This window comes from Malaclemys terrapin, chromosome 16, assembly GCF_027887155.1.
Source record: "Malaclemys terrapin pileata isolate rMalTer1 chromosome 16, rMalTer1.hap1, whole genome shotgun sequence".
In the NCBI taxonomy this organism is placed as follows: domain Eukaryota; kingdom Metazoa; phylum Chordata; order Testudines; family Emydidae; genus Malaclemys; species Malaclemys terrapin.
In genome coordinates, this window is record NC_071520.1 from 20,776,422 (window position 1) to 20,796,420 (window position 19,999).

General features: G+C 45.0%; 1 long non-coding RNA gene across 2 annotated transcripts; it reads right to left on the reverse strand.

The window, feature by feature from the left end:
• Positions 1-14,425: 14,425 nt before the first annotated feature.
• Positions 14,426-19,591, reverse strand: LOC128824994 (uncharacterized). 2 transcript variants are annotated; one of them, XR_008442555.1, is made up of 2 exons: positions 18,760-19,591; positions 14,426-17,253 (listed from the first exon to the last, which is right to left on the reverse strand). It is a non-coding gene; the product is annotated as an uncharacterized LOC128824994 (long non-coding RNA). The 2 variants fall into 2 exon arrangements; XR_008442554.1 differs by having other exon boundaries at positions 18,752-19,591.
• Between the last annotated feature and the right edge of the window lie 408 nt (positions 19,592-19,999).

Sequence of the window (19,999 nt, forward strand, 5' to 3'; positions counted from 1 at the left end):
GAAGGATTACTGTGGGTCATGCCCGGACTGCCAACGCGCCGCCCCGGCCGGGATCCAGAAGGCCCCCCTAGTTCCATTACCAACCGTGGGCGTTCCATTTGAACGAGTAGCAATGGACCTGGTCGGACCCTTCCCGAAAAGTCAGGCGGGCTACCAATACATCCTGGTCTTGATGGACTACGCCACCCGCTTCCCTGAGGCTGTCCCCTTAAGGAGTATCACTGCCCGCACTATTGCGGCAGAGCTCGTGAAGATCTTCGCCAGGGTAGGCCTCCCTCGAGAGTTACTTACTGACCAAGGGACCAACTTCACATCTAAGTTGTTCCGTCAGGTATGTGCCCTGCTGGGGATTAAGAAGCTGCAGGCCTCAGTTTACCATCCCCAGATGGATGGGTTAGTCGAACGTTTTAATCGAACCCTGAAAGGAATGTTGCGACGCTTCCCCACCCAGGACCTCCGTCAGTGGGATCAACTACTTCCCCCTTTACTACTGGCGGTTCGGGAAGTTCCACAGGCTTCCACGAAGTTCTCTCCATTTGAGCTACTCTATGGGCGACGGCCCCGCGGAGTGATGGATCTCCTGAGAGAAACTTGGGAACATACACCATCCTCAACGCAGGGCCTTTTACAATACGTCTTGCAGCTGCAGGAACGGTTGGCCCGGGCGGGGGAACTCGCGAGGGAAAACTTAACCACGGCCCAAAGGGGCCAGGAGCAGCAATATAATCGGGGCACCCAGGTCCGATTATTTGCCCCCGGGGACCGAGTTCTCCTCCTGCTCCCCTCGGAGGAATCAAAGCTTTTTGCCCGCTGGCAGGGCCCGTATGAAGTCCTTCGCCAAGTGGGGCCTGTCAATTATGAAATCCGGCAGCCTGATCACCGGAAGGGAAAGCAGATCTATCACGTGAATCTTTTAAAACCCTGGCGGGAACGGGAAGGACTACTAATTGCCCCATACCCACCTGAACCAGACCTTGGGCCGCAACCCCCCGAAGAGTCTGATAATGGGGAACCGCAGCTAGCCGAGACGCTCACGGCTGAGCAGCGGGAACAGGCCCTCTGCCTAGTGAAGGCATTCCCCAGGACCTTCACCACGAAGCCCGGACAGACTACGCTTGCCTACCATGCAATCCAGACCGACCCCGGGGTGGTGGTCCGAGAGACGACCCGGCCATTGCCTAGGCGAATGCGAGACGCTGTGGAGGAGGAAGTCCAGGCCATGTTGGGATTGGGTGTTATCGAGCATTCCCAGAGCGAATGGCGGAGCCCTGTCGTTCTGGTTCCGAAGCCAGATGGGAGCCGGCGGTTTTGTATTGACTTTCGGAGAGTCAATGCCATTTCAAAGTTTGATGCGTATCCAATGCCCCGCGTCGATGAGCTCCTTGACCGGCTTGGAGAAGCCTGCTACATCACCACCTTAGATCTCACCAAGGGGTACTGGCAGATCCCCTTGGAACTCCGATCCAAGGAGAAGACTGCGTTCGCCACCCCGTCAGGCTTGTACCAGTTTACTCGGATGCCTTTCGGCCTCCATGGGGCCCCAGCAACCTTCCAGCGCTTGATGGATCGGATTTTGCAACCTCACACCAAGTACGCCGCCGCCTACCTGGATGATGTGGTCATCTATGGCAGCAACTGGGAGGAACATCTCAACCAAGTGGCGGCTGTCCTCCGGGACCTCCGCGCCGCTGGCCTCACAGCCAATCCTAAGAAATGCCGAATAGGGCGCGAAGAAACCACCTATCTGGGGTACACCCTGGGGCGGGGACAGGTACGCCCCCTCATCGGGAAGGTTCAAGCCCTCCAGGAATGTCAGGCGCCAACCACGAAGAGGCAGGTACGTCAATTCTTGGGCCTGGCCGGCTATTACCGGCGGTTCGTACCCCACTTTGCAACCATTACGGCCCCTCTGACAGAACTCCTGACCAAAGATAGCCCCCGTAGAGTGTGCTGGTCTGACGACTGCGAGAGGGCCTTTCAAACTGTCAAAGACCGCCTGTCTAGCGAGCCCGTTCTCTTCAGCCCGGACTTCGATCGGGACTTCATTGTCCAGACCGATGCCTCCGGCGTGGGGCTTGGGGCGGTCCTCTCACAGGAGGTGGACGGGGAGGAGCATCCTATTGTTTACATCAGTCGGAAACTGTTCCCCCGGGAGCGGAACTACTCCGTCCTGGAGAAGGAGGCCCTAGCTGTTAAGTGGGCGGTTGATGCTCTCCGCTACTACCTCCTCGGGGCCCCCTTTATACTGGTTACAGATCATGCACCCCTGAAGTGGCTCAACAAGATGAAGGACGCGAATGCCCACCTGCAGCGGTGGTATCTTACACTACAAACCTACGCCTTCACGATCCGCCATCGGGCGGGACGGGACAACGCCAACGCGGACTTTTTCTCCCGTCTGGGGGAGGCTGAGGACGCCAGCTCCGAGGTTCGGGAGCTGGATTTGAGGGGTGGGGTATGTAGGGAGCCAGGGTGGCTTCCCTCCGAACCTGAGGGTAAAGTGCCTTTCCCTCAGCCTGAGTGGGCGGGGCCAGCCCAAGCTCGCTCCACCCCCCGGAAGGGGAGGGGTGGAACAGGAAGTATAAAGGGCGGGGCCCTTAGCTCAGTTAGGGCAGCACCAGGGAGGGAGGCAGACACAGACCGTGGGCTGCTCCCTTCAGAGCCTGCTGCCACACCAGGGGAGGCCCTGGACCTGTGGAAACCTCACCTGGAGGACGGACTGGGGCTGCCAGGACTGCCCGCTGCCGAGTACCCAGAGGAACTGGAGGAGTCGGAGCGGGAGCGGGAGCTGCCAGCAGCCGAGTACCCCGACGCACTCACGGGACCAGAGGGATTCGGGCGAGCAATCGGGTAGGAAGTAGCCCAGGGACAGAGCTGCACAGTGGTGAGTCTATGTAGCGGGACGACCCCGCTGACCCAGAGGTGGGACCCTCGTTCTGCCACTGTCAGGGCCCTGGGCTGGAGCGCAGTGGTGTAGGGTGGGCCTGCGCTCCCCTACCCGGCAGAGCCACGCCGGGACCTTTGCCGGCGCTCCCCTGCCTGAGGGGCGCGCTACTGACCTTCGCCGGCGCTCCCCTGCCTGAGGGGCGCGCTACCGACCTTCGCCGGCGCTCCCCTGCCTGAGGGGCGCGCTACCGACCTTCGCCGGCGCTCCCCTGCCTGAGGGGCGCGCTACCGACCTTCGCCGGCGCTCCCCTGCCTGAGGGGCGCGCTACCGACCTTCGCCGGCGCTCCCCTGCCTGAGGGGCGCGCTACCGACCTTCGCCGGCGCTCCCCTGCCTGAGGGGCGCGCTACCGACCTTCGCCGGCGCTCCCCTGCCTGAGGGGTGCGCTACCGACCTTCGCCGGCGCTCCCCTGCCTGAGGGGCGCGCTACTGACCTTTGCCGGTGCTCCCCTGCCTGAGGGGCGCCCTACAGACTCTGGCTGGCGGCCGCCCCGCCGCTAATTCCCCGCTGACGGGGGCGTGACCCAGGCCGGCCAGTGACCTCATAGCTCCCCACCGCCCCCTAGCGGGTAGGTGGGCCAACGCCGATCACAGTCCCCTTTGGCTATCTAGTACATATATTGATGTACTAGGGTGGCAGGTTCATTTGTTCCAGGTGCAAGAACCATGTATATTTTTGCGGACTCTGATGTCAGGTCAGATAGGCCCTGTTAGTTCAACTCAGGAGCATAAGGGTACGTCTACACTGCAAAAAACACAAACCTATGGCAGAGAGTCTCAGAGCCTGGGTTTACAGAGGGCTTAGAGCACCTCTTTGAGGCAGAACTAGGGGCAGTGAAGAAGGGGTCCTGCAGGGCCAATTCGATCAGGGTGGATGTAATCCACTCCCAATAATAGATGAGGAGGTGTCAATTCCAAGAGAGGCAAAGCTGCTTTTGTAATGAGCCAGCCACTTCTAGTACTTATTCAAGCCCAAATTAATGGTGTTAATTTGGTCATTTGCAAATGAATTTTAGTTGGCCCTGTCAATATTGGTTCTCCACTTGTGAGCTACTCCCTTCTCCATGTGTCATTAGATAATGCCTGCATCTGTAACTTTCACTCCATGCATCTGAAGAAGTGAGGTTTTTTACCCACGAAAGCTTATGCCCAAATAATCTATTAGTCTTTAAAGTGCCACTGGACGCGTTGTTTTTGTGGATACAGACTAACACGGCTACCCCTGATAACGGATAAAAAGTAATTGCATACAGTTTTCCATGATAATCTCCCTTGCAGTAGTGGTGGTTGTTACTGTTTTAGTGCTGGGGTTTATCCAAGGCAGTGTCACTTCTCCTCTAGTGAGTGTTCTATGCCTTCAATTTCATTGTAGTACAGTGCAGGAAACTAAATGGGGGGTTGTAATCTCTCAGCATTAGAATACCCTGTCTATGCTGGGCATTTGTTTCAGTGGCCAACACTGGTATAGCGGTAGGGGTGTAAATCCCTAATGTAGATAGGATTTAATTAAGGCAATGTAGACACTTTAGTCCTGTGCACTTTAGTCCTGAGCTCTGTGTTTCAAGCAGGAGTAAGCTCCCAAGTGCCAGTAATTGCCTTTCCTTTCTGTATAAAGTGTGAGCACTAGTGCAACTGTATGGATGACTAGAATTGGGGCAAATCCCCTAGGTACACAAGGCCTTAGCAGTAACAGTGTATTTCCTTTCCCAGATGTGAATTCATAAACATAGGCTTTACCTGAGTGGACCATCTGCTCCTGATAATGTGTGTGTGTGTGTGTGGGGGGGGGGGGGGGGTCTGCCTCTCTTCTGCCTCAAGACTGACGGGAAATACAGCCAAAATGGCAGCTGCCCTTGGAAAATACAGGCCCAATTATTAAAATTACCACAGCTTCCTGTGGTTTGAGCAGTAGTGTCTTTCTGCTATAGAACATCTCAAAACTCACTCCTTTGTTCTGCATTCCATCACTAATCTCCACTTCAGGCTTTCTGAAGATACATATCTAATCTATTATAGGCAGAGTTGATAGCCATGTGGCAAATTTCACAGGATATTTCTTTCTACTAATACAGTTCCTGGGGATCTGTTCCATCTCTCCAGACCCCTGAGCAACCCCTGATTGCTCTTTGAAAAACAAACCAAAAATTAACTGCTAAGGGAATGTTTTTGCCTTCTTCCACAAAATGTAGATTTTCACAATCCCCTTCTTCCACTCCTCCCACAAATTACACTTGGGTGGAACTCTGGGAAATTTCAGTCTCAGGCCGGAGTCAGAGTTCTCTAAAAAGAGAAAATATTTTTTTAAAGTCTGAGATCTGTTGAAGGGTTAGAAACAGGAGATTTCACTGTTGAAAAGGAGAGATCACATCTTTCTAATGAGTCACACAGTAATGAGCAGTTATTTCTAGCCCTGAAAGCCCCCAGTGTATCAGCCTTTGAGGTAGTTGCATTTTTAGGTAGAGTAAAGCTATTTTATGTCACTTTCAAAGGTGTGGGATACAAGAAATAATCTAACACTTTTTTTTAAAAAACACCTCTCTCCAAAACTTTCCTCCAGTTAGTTTTTCAGTGGCATATACAAAGTACACAGTAATATAATGAAATATAAAAGTTTTCTGTGCACTGGTGAGAGACACCTGCACTACACAACCATTCCAGTCCATTAAAACTCTTAACTTTCCACACCCATAGTCTCTCCATGCACATAATATAAAACACATGAACCTTACACCAAAATAAGAATCAAGTGCAAGAGAAGCAAAAGATGTTAGAATGACATGCAATGTTATCTGAGACTTAATGTGTCCAAAGTCCTATGCAACGTTCACTGGGAAATATTTCTTCAAAAACATCCACCTTGAAATTCTTCCCAAGCCATAAAGGCTTTTAAAGAGTATGTTGGATGTCTTCTAATTCATAGCAGGAATGATGGAGCCATTAGTGAGAGATTTTTAGTCATTAGAATGAAGTAAGGCTTTTGTTTTGTGATAATATTTAAAATCGATATAGTGCTTTTCATCTTCAACATGGTTTCAAAACTTCATCCACCATTGAAGTTATTGTTAGTTTATTTTAAAAATAAACTAACAATAGCAGATAGTGGTCTTCACTATTCTTCTATCTCTGCCTCCTCACTTGCCAGCCACAATAGGGAGAAAAATATGGTTCATGGATCATGCATCCATTCCCTACTAACAAACATGTAACAAAGTCTCTGCCCCAAAGAGCTTACATTTTTAGGTTTCCCTATGTTTTGGCAGAAATCTAGACTGACTGGGATTGGGAAGTTGAATTTATATTTTTGCTGGTGATATGTCGTCAGAAACACCCAGAAAAAGAGTGAAAAACCACTTTACAGAGCTCTGCATGTGAGTTTGCATTATTTTCCTGTACCTTTGGAATTAGTTTTGAATATATTAGTATGTTTGGAAGATGGATGGATGGAAACTGAAATGCTAGCAAGGGGCAGATTAAGGTGCTGTAAATATCAGAATAGCTGACCTTGCATGGCTATGCTGGAATGTTTTTGCTTCCAAAACCTGGTGCTTGAAAGGATTAAATTTTATCCCCAACCTGAATGCATTTTTGTTGCTGTGACACCTTTTCCCAGACGTGCCTCTTTGATGGATGAGATTCTGTGTATTATTCACACAAACTAATTTGTAGCTGATCCACAGGTAGCATTGTACTGCAGGGCATCCATAACCTATGCATTCCTCTTGTTACTGAGCATGCAGATTTTCCACATGGACGTGTTCTCTGGGGGACTGGATGGCTCATATTAGTAATGGCACATGTACCAGTGACCACAGTGAAAGGTTTTAAGTCCAACTCATTCAGTTTGCAAGGTTTGTGCTTACAATTTCTTTGGTTTGAACCACATGAGGTCTCATGAACCGAGTTTTGCTTTGAATTTTGGTTTCAAACATCCCCAAAATCTCCAAAAGGAAACTGAGTCCCTTGACCATAACAGCAGGGTGATGATGAATATAAGTTGTGCAAAATATTTCCACTAAAACCTGAACCTGTATTCAACTTGTCTGGATTGTGGTATCACAAGCTCTGATGAATTCAAGTATGGTGAATGTCTTGCTAAGATCTGCAAACCTGTTAAGTTTATGGCATGACATCAAAATTAGGTGAATTCAGCAGTTTGGACTCAGTTTCCTTTGGGGGATTTTGTGGTTGTTTGAAAGCAAAATTCAAAGTGAAACTCGGTTCGAGACCATCTGATTCAAACCAAAGAAAATTTATGCACAAACCTTTGTAAACCTAGGCAAACTCTGCAAAGCTCTAGTCAAACACCCCTGAAGATCATAAATAAAGGTTAGATACCTTAACAATTCCATATTCAAGTAGGCACTTTGTGCTTGTCACAACTCTGCACGACATGATCACTGTGAATTTGAGGCTGCCAGCCGTTCTGAGTTCCAGATGTGGGTCTCCCATCCTTTAAATCTAATATGGTAAAGAAGATGAAAGCTGGACAATGAGAACTTGCCTGTACAGGGAGAAGAAGTAGGATTTCAATTTATGTAACACCTAATGAATTGTGAATCTCAAGAGTTCTTCCTTCTGGATTCTTATCTCAAGCTCAGCTGCATTAGCTTAAACTTCTGAGTTTGCAAAATTGGACTTGAAATCTCATGACTCCCTAACAAACATCCTCTGTTCCCCCTGTAGACTACAGTAGTTGCTGTAACAGCTTGTGTTGTAATTGTGGGCATGTAAGAGAGTGGATTCCCATTTGGGACCAAATCAGCTGCTTTCCAGTTGGATAAGTTTTAAAGCAAACCCATTTTTTTCTTTGCAGTAGACCATCTCGTCCAGTGAGTTATAAACTCTTAATTTACATCATTAAAATGTTTTTGTTCAACCATGAAATAGTCTGTTGAATATTGATGAACCATGAAAGCAAACCATTTTAATATGCAACTTTTAAAACTGTTATTTACCCCTTTCTCCAAATCCTGGGTGACTTCCAGTCATTATAGTAAGTATTCCATTCAGTCAGTGATAATTTCAACTCCAATTCAATTAAATATCTACTAAACTAAGCAGGATTATAATTTACAGTTGGCTGCACAGCTGAACACAACATAAGTGCCTTCCACTACCATGCATTGCAAAGATGTCTCTAGGTCCACCTGTATAAAGATTTAATATTAGGAGCATGTATTGCAGAGTCACCAATTCTATTATTGAAATTCAGTAAGCAGAAAATGAGGAATCACATTCAGCCCTCTTGTCGATGCTGTTGTTTAGCTCAATATTATCATGGCAATGTTCATTTCCAGAAAAAACAACAAATACTCGAGCAGACCAATTTACTAATTGTAAGAGGAATTTTAAAAAAAAAGTTTCTGATAAACAAAATTGCAGCTATAGCTATATTAGTGTATAACAAAAACAAAAAAACCTGCCATAACATAGTACATGACTATTATATCTGCCCTGCCAAAATTAGCATAAACTTTTTTGGCTCAGAATGCATATAGCTTGGACTAACAATTAATGCACAGCTCAAGCCTAATAAATATTTGGGATGGGTTTTTTGGCTGGCTACCACCTCACCCTCTGCATGTTCTCCAACTTGTGTTTTTCTGTTAGTACAGTGTCCATTTTTCAGAGCTGGTTTTATATATTAAGAAAATGGAGCACAATCCAATACCCATCGAAGCCAGTGGGGGATCATTCTATTAACTTCAGTCAGTGTTGGTTGTAACCCTCGTCTCCATGAAATTCTGCATCTGTCATTGTTCATTGATGAAATTTGATTAGTTGTATCAATAATAGGTCTTAGTCAAATTGTTTAAGTATATTTATAATGTTATTCCCATGGTTTGATGCTCAGGGTTCTGCACATTTCCACAGTCATGCACATACAATATACATAGAGAGGACTGTGATCTTTTCAAGACATCATAGGGGCTCTTCATTAAGTAATGTGAGGGTGAAGGAGTTTGAGTAGAATTTCCATTAAAATAAACTACTGATGTAAATATACCTGCTTGCATATGCTGAATGAACTCTGACTGAAACTGGGAATCTGTATAGCTAGCTGGTGACTAACACTCTATTGTTTCACTGGATGGATGGGGAAAAGTAAGCATTCTTAATGTTAGATGGCAGGAACAGAGAGTATTGTCGGGTGAAATGGTCTGAATTTACTAATCAGGTCATGCATTATCTGCTTAGAGGCTAGATAGGAATAAATAAACAGTGACTTTATAGTCTAATGCTCATTCACAACTGACAAATGATAGGATTGCTAATACATAATGTCCTAAATGAATAGAAAAAACAAAACCTTGACTGTTCTAGCAGATACCAGTGTAAATATGGAGTAGCTCCACTGAAAAAAATGGAGTCATTCTGGGATTACTCTGGGGAAGTGAGAGCAGGATGTAGCTCTGCATGTCTAACCTTCTTGCATTCAGCAGTGATGCACGTACATTTAAGCAATGAGGTAAGGTTGGTCTCCATATTAGGGACCTAATCATTAGACCCATAAAGCTTGTAATAAGGGCTTTCTTTCATTATGCCAGTGTTTCTCAGCCTGCAAAGAGTTGAGGCAAGGAAAAGTTGAAATGAGAAGGTTAAAGGCAAGTAGAAGTGGAGTGAGATTAAGAAGGTACTGTATAATTTATGTCAGGAGCAACCAGATGATGCTGTTATAGGTAGTCATATAAATTCTTTTTCTAAGCAGGCAGAGTGCTATCTTTTGAAGAAGGGCTTGTGATCCTGTTGGCTTGGTGATGTAGTTTCTGTGGGACAGCAGTGGCAAGCAACGAGAGGTTGCTCTTTGCCTTAATCTCTCTAACTAGAGTCAATTTGGGGGGCAGAATTGCTCCCTGGGAACCAGGCTTTGGTGTTTAGGTGCTATTCCAGAAAGAAGGGATTGCCTGCATGTGGTTTGTGACCACTTCTTTTCAAGGACTGGTGTACATGAGTAACAAACAAGTTACACAAAGAATATACTCAGACTCCACATCACTGATTTCTCCTCCAAGCTAGATGTCAACCTACCAAGCCCAAATGCCTGCTGCCAATGGGCAGAAGGGTGACAATATGGGGTGACAATATGTAGGACTTTGGGTTGCTCCTGTTCACGTGTGAATTCATTACCATACACACCATGTCACTCATTTCACCTGTGAGTCTGTTAGATAAGCATTTCCTATTCTAGTTACCCTGACCATCTTTCTGAATAGGGAAAGCTTTGTTTCTGGGGGGTGACAAAGGCTGGATACACTGTGCACTGGATGAGGCAGGGGTCCTGTAGAAAAAGAACTAGCATGTGATCATGTAATTAAAGATTGCATCAATATGCATATATATATATATATATATATATATATAAAGCTACGGTTTAGTCACAGGTATTTTTAGTAAAAGTCATGGACAGGTCATGGGCAATAAACAAAAATTCAGAGCCTGTGACCTGTCCATGACTTACTAAAAATACCTGTGATTAAATCTTGAAGGGGCTTGTGGCAGCGATGCTGAAGGGGGGGGTCCTGAACCATCAGCACCAGCTGCCTGTGGCTGCAGACCATGACTGCTCTGGCTGGCCGGGGACCACTGCCCGGGGCCACCAGAGCAGCAGCTGGTGTGACTGTTCTCAGGGGCCACCTGAGCATCTGGCCCTGGAGCCAGCTGTTTGGGTGGCCCTGGGGTCAGCCACACTGGCCCCTGCAGAAATCAGAGGTTGCAAAAAGTCACAGAATCCGACCTCTGTGACAGACATGGAGCCCTACATCTATATAATGGGACAGAATTAAACTTGCCCATGCAATCTTAGTTTTGAAATTCCTTGCTTTTGAGTACTTCATTTTGCAATGTCTAATGTTGTTACCATGAAATACTGTACATGAGATAAATACACAGTTAAATCTATACAAGAGATGACTCATTTAGTCTTCCTTAAGACTCCACAAAGAATTTCTAAGCATATCAGGCCAAATCCTTGGCTGGTGTAAATCAGAATAGTTCTGTTTACACTAGTTGATAAATCTGACCTGGACCAATGAGTTCAGTCCTGCTCCATCTTTGTTTGAAGGCTACCTCCATTAAGCAACCATTTTTGTTGGTCTCTTCTGTGATTGCTTAAGAGAAGTTTCACTGTAAGTAAAATTCATATACAAGCCTAATATTTGTTTTATTTTAAAGTATGAGTAAAGCATTTTTAATTAAAAACACACACACTGTCACAAAATCTGAAGGGGGGTATTATTTAAAATAAAGAAACATTGAGTCTGACTCAAAGTCAGACACATGTGCTTGATACACAAGGTTAGAGAAAGATCCCACTCCATGCAAATCAGAGGTGATAAAAATTAAACTAGCAGAAGGATGGCTTATAATGCAATCATACTGAACTCCACTGTGATTAGTGTGTTTTTTAATGCGGTTGATGGTTGAGGCCAATTTATTACCTTTCCTTCAGAGCAGAAAAAAAAAATCACAATTCTCAACCACTTTATTTTTTATGTCAGAATGACTACAAAACCCTTTGCAATATGAGTATGGTATGGAATAAATATAATTTTATCCCTGCTGAATTCCTGAATTTTCAGAAAAGGAAGAATTGTTTAACTGTTGCATTTTGATCTGCTTATGTTAATAAGGTAAAGATCTGAGGCATTAGATAGCAATCTTAACTGTACCCAGCAAATCACATTTTTTTCCCCAAAGTTAAACATCTAAGGACAGCAACAATTGCTTCCTACAGTTTATTGTGATTACTTATTAATGAGATAGAATTCTGTGAGGTAGACAAGACACCTTTGAAATTACACCCAATGTCATTGCTACATTGCAAAAAAATACAAAGGAATTTACACTTGCTCTGAGTAATTTTGAAAATATTTAGGTGCAGTCATGACCAATGTTCCATCTGCACCTGTGTGAATACAAAGGATTATTCACTCTAATAAGAGCAGTGCTCTGCTGCATGTTTTTCTCCGTTATACAAAATATTCTCCCACATTGACACAAACCCACTTCAAGTTAAACTCACAGCTAATTATTGCACATCAATAAGATTCAGTTAGCTTTTTGCTGAAGAAGCTGTTGCTTTAATGAAAAGCTGAGGGTGGATGACATCTGTTGAACAATGTATTCAGATTCTAATAAAATTCAGAGGGAAAAGCCAGAGCATTAGCTCACTTGTGTGCTGCTTTATAGAAACAGGAGGTTCAGGATGGAATTTCTTAGGAGTGGGGAGAGACAGAGCCACTCCAGAATGGCCTGGTGTTTAGGGCATTCACGTGAACTGTGCGAGACAGAGGTTAAAGTCTCTGCTCTGATTGAGTTGTGCATTGCAGGTGAGCCCTAACTACCTAACTGTAGGGTCAGTGTCTTTCTCTCCCCTCTCCACCCTGTATAAATCATTAAATATTGATTGGACCAGAGGGGGAGAGAGACTGACTAAACTGGTGGTTAGGGCACTTAGCACTGAGCTATTTACTATTCTGGGTGGATCTCTGTCTTAGGTTTATTGATGAAAAACTTCAAAAGATCTCAGTTTTGTTCTGTTGCCTATAACTTGGCCAAATTTTGGCATATTTTAACAGGAACAAAGAAAGCATCGTAAGGTGAATGTTTGTTTTATAACATGGTCAAAACATTTTTCACTAGCCTTGTTTTCAGAAATGGCTGAGTAATTCTGGCTGAAGTTTTCTAGAACAATTCACCTGGAGGCAGACATGGCCTAGAAAATTTCATTCCAAACTCTTCAAGTTTTGCAAAGTTATAAGCAACTGAACAGTGTTTTATAAAATCAGGTGAGCTTAATAGCTGGTGTTACCGGCCTATAATACGAGATTCACGTATGCATGTGTGACAGGTTGGATCACAGAAACCCCTTAGGACTGCCACCTGATGTACTTAGACTACCTCTGAGCCTGTTTCCCCTGCCAACTTGGGACTTCAGTGCTCTGCCTGGTTTGAGCCAGACACGCTTGCCTGCTACAAACAGACCCAGGTCTGAACTACGTCCCCCAAAAGCTGCAGGCTTAACTGAAAACAGCTTAAGAAGTGTTCCTGTCTCCAACACCCAGAGGCCCAGTTCCCAATGGGGTCCAAACCCCAAATAAATCCATTTTACAAAGCTTATACAGAATAAATTCATAAATCATTCGCCCTCTATACCACATAGAGAGATATGCACAGCTGTTTGCCTCCCCCCCCCCCCCCCAGGTATTAATACATACTCTGGGTTAATTAATAAGTAAATAGTGATATTAAATACAAAAGTAGGATTCAAGTGGTTCTAAGTAATGACAGAACAAAGTGAATTACCCAGCAAAATAAAATAAAATGCATAAGTCTACACCTAATACAGTAAGAAGCTGACTACAGATAAAATCTCACCTTCAGAGATGTTCCAATAAGCCTCTTTTACGGACTAGCCTCCTTCTAGTCTAGGTCCAGCAATCACTCACACACCTGTAGTTATTGTCCTTTGTTCCAGTTTCTTTTGGGTATCCTTTGGGGTGGAGAGGCTATATCTTGAGCCAGCTGAAGACCAAATGGAGGGGTTTAAATAGATTTTCTCTTGTGGGTGGTCACCCCTCCCTCCCCCGTGTAGAATACCAGCTACAAGATGGAGTTTTGGAGTCACCTGGGCAAGTCACATGTCCATGCAGGACTCAGAACTTTACAGGCAGTAGCCATTGTTCACATGCTACCTTGAACGTCCCCAGGTAGACTTCTTATGTGATTGGAGTTTTCCAAGGTCCATTGTTCATTAAGTGTTTCTTGATTGGGCACTTAACTTGCAAATTCCTTTCTAACGAAGCTGACCAAATAGCCTTACTAAGGCTACTTAAACAAACAAGTACACAGCCAACATTCATAACTTTGAATACAAAAATGATACATGCATACAAATAGGATGAATATATCCAGTAGATCATAACCTTTGCAGAAATGTTACATGGCATATGTAGCATAAAACATATTCCAGTTATGTCATTTACATTCATAAGCATATTTCCATAACACTGTCGGAGAAAAACTGAGTTCTCACTATTTTGTTTAGGTACAGCAAGTCAGAAGCTTTATTAACTCTCACATGTGCAGAGGAGAGAGCAAAGCAGGTCTCTCAACAGGTAAACAATTACAGCAAGCATTTATACCTTTTGTTACAGACAATGAGCAACAGTTGCATTTTGTTTATACATAGGCCATCTTGATATCTCATTTCCTCACTTGTTTTGACTCTTGCCAACATACAATATTTTCTATACCTTATCTACACAAGGTCTTCTACACCTTATCTATACCAGGTCATAATGACTTCTTACACAGTTCTCACCCGCCTCACACAATCCTCGCTTCTACAAATCTCGCGTTATCAGGGTTACAGTTAGCCTGACTCTTGCTAACGAACTGTCATGTATTGCATCCCCTTCCTGTCAGTTCTTTCTCTGCTTCCACAACCCCCCCTTTTGTACTACTAGTACAACAAACATTTTCAAATCTCTATTTGCATTAAATCTCGGAATTCAGATTCTACATCAGATGCTTCAACCTTAGGGGTTTTGATTGGATGTAATGACAATGCATGATGAGCATGGACATGAAAGGTATTATTACGTCCTTTACAACAACAACAACAACATACTCCTGCACAACACAAGCAATAACATTCCCATAGCGATAATATGATGGGGTTGTTGTACAATCTTAGTCATATAACACAATACATCATACTTAATACATAAGGTGGATACTCTATAAGCTGTCTGAAAGGCATACTTTTTAACTTGATACATATTTTGAAGCATGTGAATTTGCCCTTGTACTTCAGAGATTTTCTGAACCTCTGGTAACAGTGAAAGCAAATTTTGAAATCGATCAGGTACTAAACTAGTCCAATTAAAGGGTATCTGGAACCTAAGGACTACTTGCAAAATTCTATCTGCAGGCCAGTAAATAATATGATTGCCTGCAGTGGTAGTGAGACTAAAATGTATGTCTTGCAATGTGGTGGCTTTAACATACACACAGCTATCATTAGCTTAAAAAATAAGTGTCCTGTTAGGGTAGTTCCTTGTCCCCTACCCTCCCAGCAAACGTAGTCATGAAGAGTAACAACTTCTCCTGGCTTCAGTTTACGGATACACTGAAGCTGTGGGGGTTGTAACGGGCAAAATGTCCATTGACTCCCTAACCCCATCCAAATGTCAGATGTAATCCCAGGAGCACTGACTAAAAATCGATTGGGCATACCAGGAGGTCTAATTTCCCAGATGTCTCGGTGAATTACCCAATCCCACATGCATCCTCCCCATGGACCCGGCAGGATTCGGTATGTGGGAGCCCACACCCCCTGAACTGGTCCATATGCTTGGAAGGAGCACTGAGAATGTCCACTCTTCCACCCAGAAAGTTTCCAAGTATGTCTCCATGGCCACAGATCAGATGGTACTCCTGATGTGTCTAAGGGCAGTGGGCCAAGCCTGGTGCTCTAGATCATTCCGAATGGCCATTAGCTGGTCATTCAAGAAATCCTGAATCTCTGAGCATGCTAGATCCCACTGCAATGCCTTCCCAGCCTCAGTGATATTCAATACCATCTCTGTCAGCAATTTCTGGGTCATAGAACTAAGGGCGGAGATAACATGTAACTCACCAACTCCAGCCTGTACCTGGGTTAGTTGTGCTCCAGAAACAAGGCCAATGGCCTTCTCTAGTTGCCCCAATTTCTCATCATGTTCTTGGTTCTTAAAAATATTCCAAACTGCTGCTGCATTATTGGCCCCATCCCAAAGGGATCCGGTCAAGTCTCTCTTCTTTCTAGAGGAAATAACCCAAGCCCTCTGTTGTGCTAATCTAATGGCAGCCCCCTGTGAGCAATTATAAATTCTTGGGGTTCACTGGTAGTGATATATACTTTTATCTCCACTGATCCATTCAATTGTTCACTTATATGGGATATCCTGAACCTTAAAAATATATTTTTTCAAACAATATTTAAATAAATCACTGAAGTGTGAAGGCCTTAGTCATTGGTTTTATCAAATATATGGCATGGTCTGTATTTGGATGTGTTACGGGGTAATAGTGTAATGGAGAAGATGGCAGGGGCAATGGCAACAAGGTGCCTTTGGTACTTATCATTTAAAATCCAATTAGGGAGGGCAATACATGCTGAAGGACTTATCCAAAACACAGGGCGCAGTCTGTAGAATAAACCCCAAAATCCAATCAATACCACGTTCCCAAGCATGGGTCCCACAAGTTTCTTCCTGCCAGCGTATAATTCTTTGTTTCTTCACCAGGGTCAGTTCTTAATGTCTCTTGTAGTCAGGAATCCCTGGACTTTGTGGTTTCAGTGAAGCAAGTGTTCCTTCTTCTCTTTTCCTGAAAGAGTGGTTTAGCATCATACAGGGGAGAGGTTACTAGCACATCACCCTGTAATGGTTTTGCTTCTTCTAGAAAAATCCAGAGGCACAGTAGGTCTGTCAGTGGACAAGGGAGAGGTTACTAGTACTTCACCTTGTCTTTTTTTCTTTCTTTCTTTTTCCTGCTGTCCAGAAGACACAGCAGAGCTAGAAGGAGAAATAGGCTTATCATCAGTCGGAGAGTCCTCCCGAGGTGGAGGGGTCTTTTTACAGTGAGAAACATGGGTCCAGGCAGGTAGTCCTTGGCACTTCACAGTGGTGGTGGTGGTCAACAGGACTTGGAAAGGGCCTTTCCAGTGTGGAGCCAAAGCAGTCTTTCGTTGATGGACTTTACGTAGACTCAGTCTCCTTGTTTCAATGAATGGCAGGGCTGCTAGGGTCTTTGGGTAGCACTTCTTTTATCTGTGAGAAAAGAAACCTAACACATTTCATTAATGCCTGGCAGTGTTTTGAAGATCTCATAGTTGCTTGGGCACATTCAGGCCCCCCTTTTCTTGGCTATCAGCCAAGTCTTAGCTGTGGGCAGTGTCCTTGGATGGTGCCAGCATCTTATCTTTGGACTGAGCTTGCTAGCTATTTTTCCTCAGTTAACTCGTTCTGTTCTTTTTCCTTCTCCCCTTCTTGGCTTCACACATACTCTTGTTGATTTTAGACAAAACAGAGGAATTACCCCATATTACCCCATATTTCCTTGTATTTGTTTCATAGGCAGCCCAGGTTTCAGTGGCTTCTACCTTAGTTAGAAAATTGCATTAATACAGATGCTTTCTGGCTTGCTTCCAGATCCAAGCTATCCACAGCTTAAAAATTCTTATGTAAAAAGGGACACAATTAACTTTCCCAGACTTTGATTGCCTTTTACTTCTAACTCCTGCTTTCAAACACCCAGTGATCTGAAAGAGACAACACAACCTATATTGGTAGGTTTGCATTTCTTTTACCTCTGCTACAATATACACTGCACATGTTCTGGGGAAAATGCACATCCTCTCCACAATTCAATTTCCACAACACTAGCCACATCAATTTCTACACAAGGTGTAACTGTTTCTTTTGTGCTTACAAAACCTCCATGCACCCCTAGTAAAGTGACAGCTCGACCACACAGAGCCAGGGGCACTATCCTTCTCTCTCTTTTTACCAGATCTTTTATCTGCTATTTTGTTACCCAAAAACGAATTCAAATCTTTATTCTTTCCTGAACACCGGGTAAAAGCCATTTACTTAACATATAATTCAAAAGGCTATCCTTAGAGGGTTTTACCAGAGACCCACCCATCTGCCTGCTGATACTCTAACAGAGAATTACACAGAGAACAGAGGGAAGTATGGCCTAATAGGATCCTATTACAGGAATTTCTACTAATACTGACCGCTACAGGGGACGGGACAGAAGGATTCCAATTAGACCTCAGAGCTTCATTGCACGCGATGGCTTCCACTCTGAGGAATTACAAATGAGAGGCTCAGTTCCGTCCACACACCTAACACCTAAATGTATAAGACAGAAATTCATTAACCGGAGTCACCAGTAACTGTCACCAAAATATTGGGTCCACCTAGCTGAGAGCCAATAACAGCCAGACAGGGATAAGGAAGAGTTGCTTTATTCAGCAGAAGGAGAGCCTTGCACCTTGGTACAAAGACTCTGTCTTACACACATTTTACCATTTCAATTATTATCCTGGGGATTTGAAATCCCCCATGCTTATAATTACTTACTCCTTTCCTTCCACTATGCCCTCAAAGTTTCCAACCTGTTCTCCAATCTCTCTATCTATTGCCTGCCGGCTTGGGCCCGATCCTGCTTTTCTCGCTGAACCGTCCCTTCCATGGGCACCAGCTTTTTCACTACCAATTTAGATAGGAGGGTGGGCTTCTCAACTAGCCCCCACCCTTCCTGGTCTCTTCTCTTAAACATTCTTACTCACAAGGCTACCCGAGTCCTCCCTCGTGAGGCTTGCCACTTGGGCAAAACGCATGACCCATTGGCATTTAACTATTCAATTTTCTCTTGTGGCAAACACACTGCTCTTACAGCATATGCAAACACAAATAGTTAAATTCTGACAAGTCCCTGAAGGACCGGTACTTGCTTAGCCAGTGCTTCCTTTTCTGCCTGGAAGTCCTGTCTCAAGGCTTGCAACTTGCCCTGGGCGTAGGTTTGAGTTGCTGCCTGGTTCATGATCTATGCTCTTAATTGCTCAATTCTAGTTATCAAGTACACAACTCTTCCCTTTTCTCCAACTTCTCTATTGCCTAGTCCTGCTACGACTGGGGTAGATCCACCTGACACCCTTCCCGGTCAACCGGGGTGGAAAGAGGAATGCTAAATCCCTCTTCGGTTCTCAGACTTACTGCGGCTGAGAGTAGGCACACTTTCATACTCACACACGTACGTCCAGACTGGCCACGTCTGTGTATAACGTTCAGAGAAGGTGCTGTGCAATCTCCAACTTGCTTCCTCTCTTGGGAGGGCAGTTCTTTTACACCCTGAGGTCTCCTGGGGCATCTTTTCAGTGATTCCAGTCCAGGCCGGCTGCCTGTGGCTTCTTCAGCTTCCCCAAACCACGCCAGCTCCAGGGTCGCAAAGGCAGACTGTTGGATCTCACTGGACAGTTAAGCTTTGCAAATGTAATCTCAGCACTGTAACTTGTATTGCCTTTGGTTTGACTATGTCTATATTTTTTCACAGTCAGCTGGGGCTGAAAGCAGTTTCTCTTTGTACTTAGCCTGGTCTGCATTGATTCTTGACCTTGAACGCAGATTAACTTTCTCTATCTCTGGACCAAGCTGAATTTCAAATTAACCCGTTCCTTTCCTCAATAGACAAATTGCTCCCATTGTGTCAGAGGCTTTTTGGTGATTAAAAGCTCCTCTGAGATGTATGATCTTATCTAGATTGAAGGTACCTTCTAGTGGGCATTGTTTAGATGAATTTTCACACGTGTAATGATTTCAATTCTCTAAATACCTGCAGGTTTTAGTACCATAATGTACGTACATGAACCAATAAGCTGGGGTACCCTTAGTGGGTGAGAGGGAATCCTTAGACTGTCCCCCACCCATTTTCCAATCACACACACAGGGAGGAGGATGCCCTGTCCGCACTAGCGGCACATAAACTAAGGATCTCTCCCTACAGGGTATTCACACAGGAGAGACTAACGAGGATGGCCACGACCCTCCTACACCTCCCTTCAGCAAAGAGCGTCTGCTAGTCTCAGAGAGATGGCGCCGCTTACTCTGTTGCATCCAGTGAGATGATCAGACTGTCAGTGGCTCACATGGAGAGGAAAAGGGGAGGGAAGATGGGTGCACACACTCCTAGACCCAGGTAGCCTCCTCGCCGGACGATGCCAGGCCGAGTCAACCTACATGGGTCGGATCTCCTAAAAGATCCTCTAGTTACCGGGCTTGTGTTAGAGTAGTTCTGGTCACGAGCCAAAAGACTTCGCAGAGTACTCTGGGCGTCTTCCGGTAGCACTCAATTCATACAGTGCACACACACACAGACCACACACATGCACACATACCAAGGCCTTATACCAGGTACTACTCCTAAGTACCTCCAGGTACTATTCCCAAGTACCTCGATGCATCACTTGAGGCAGTAAAAACCCCTCAACACAGGTGCAA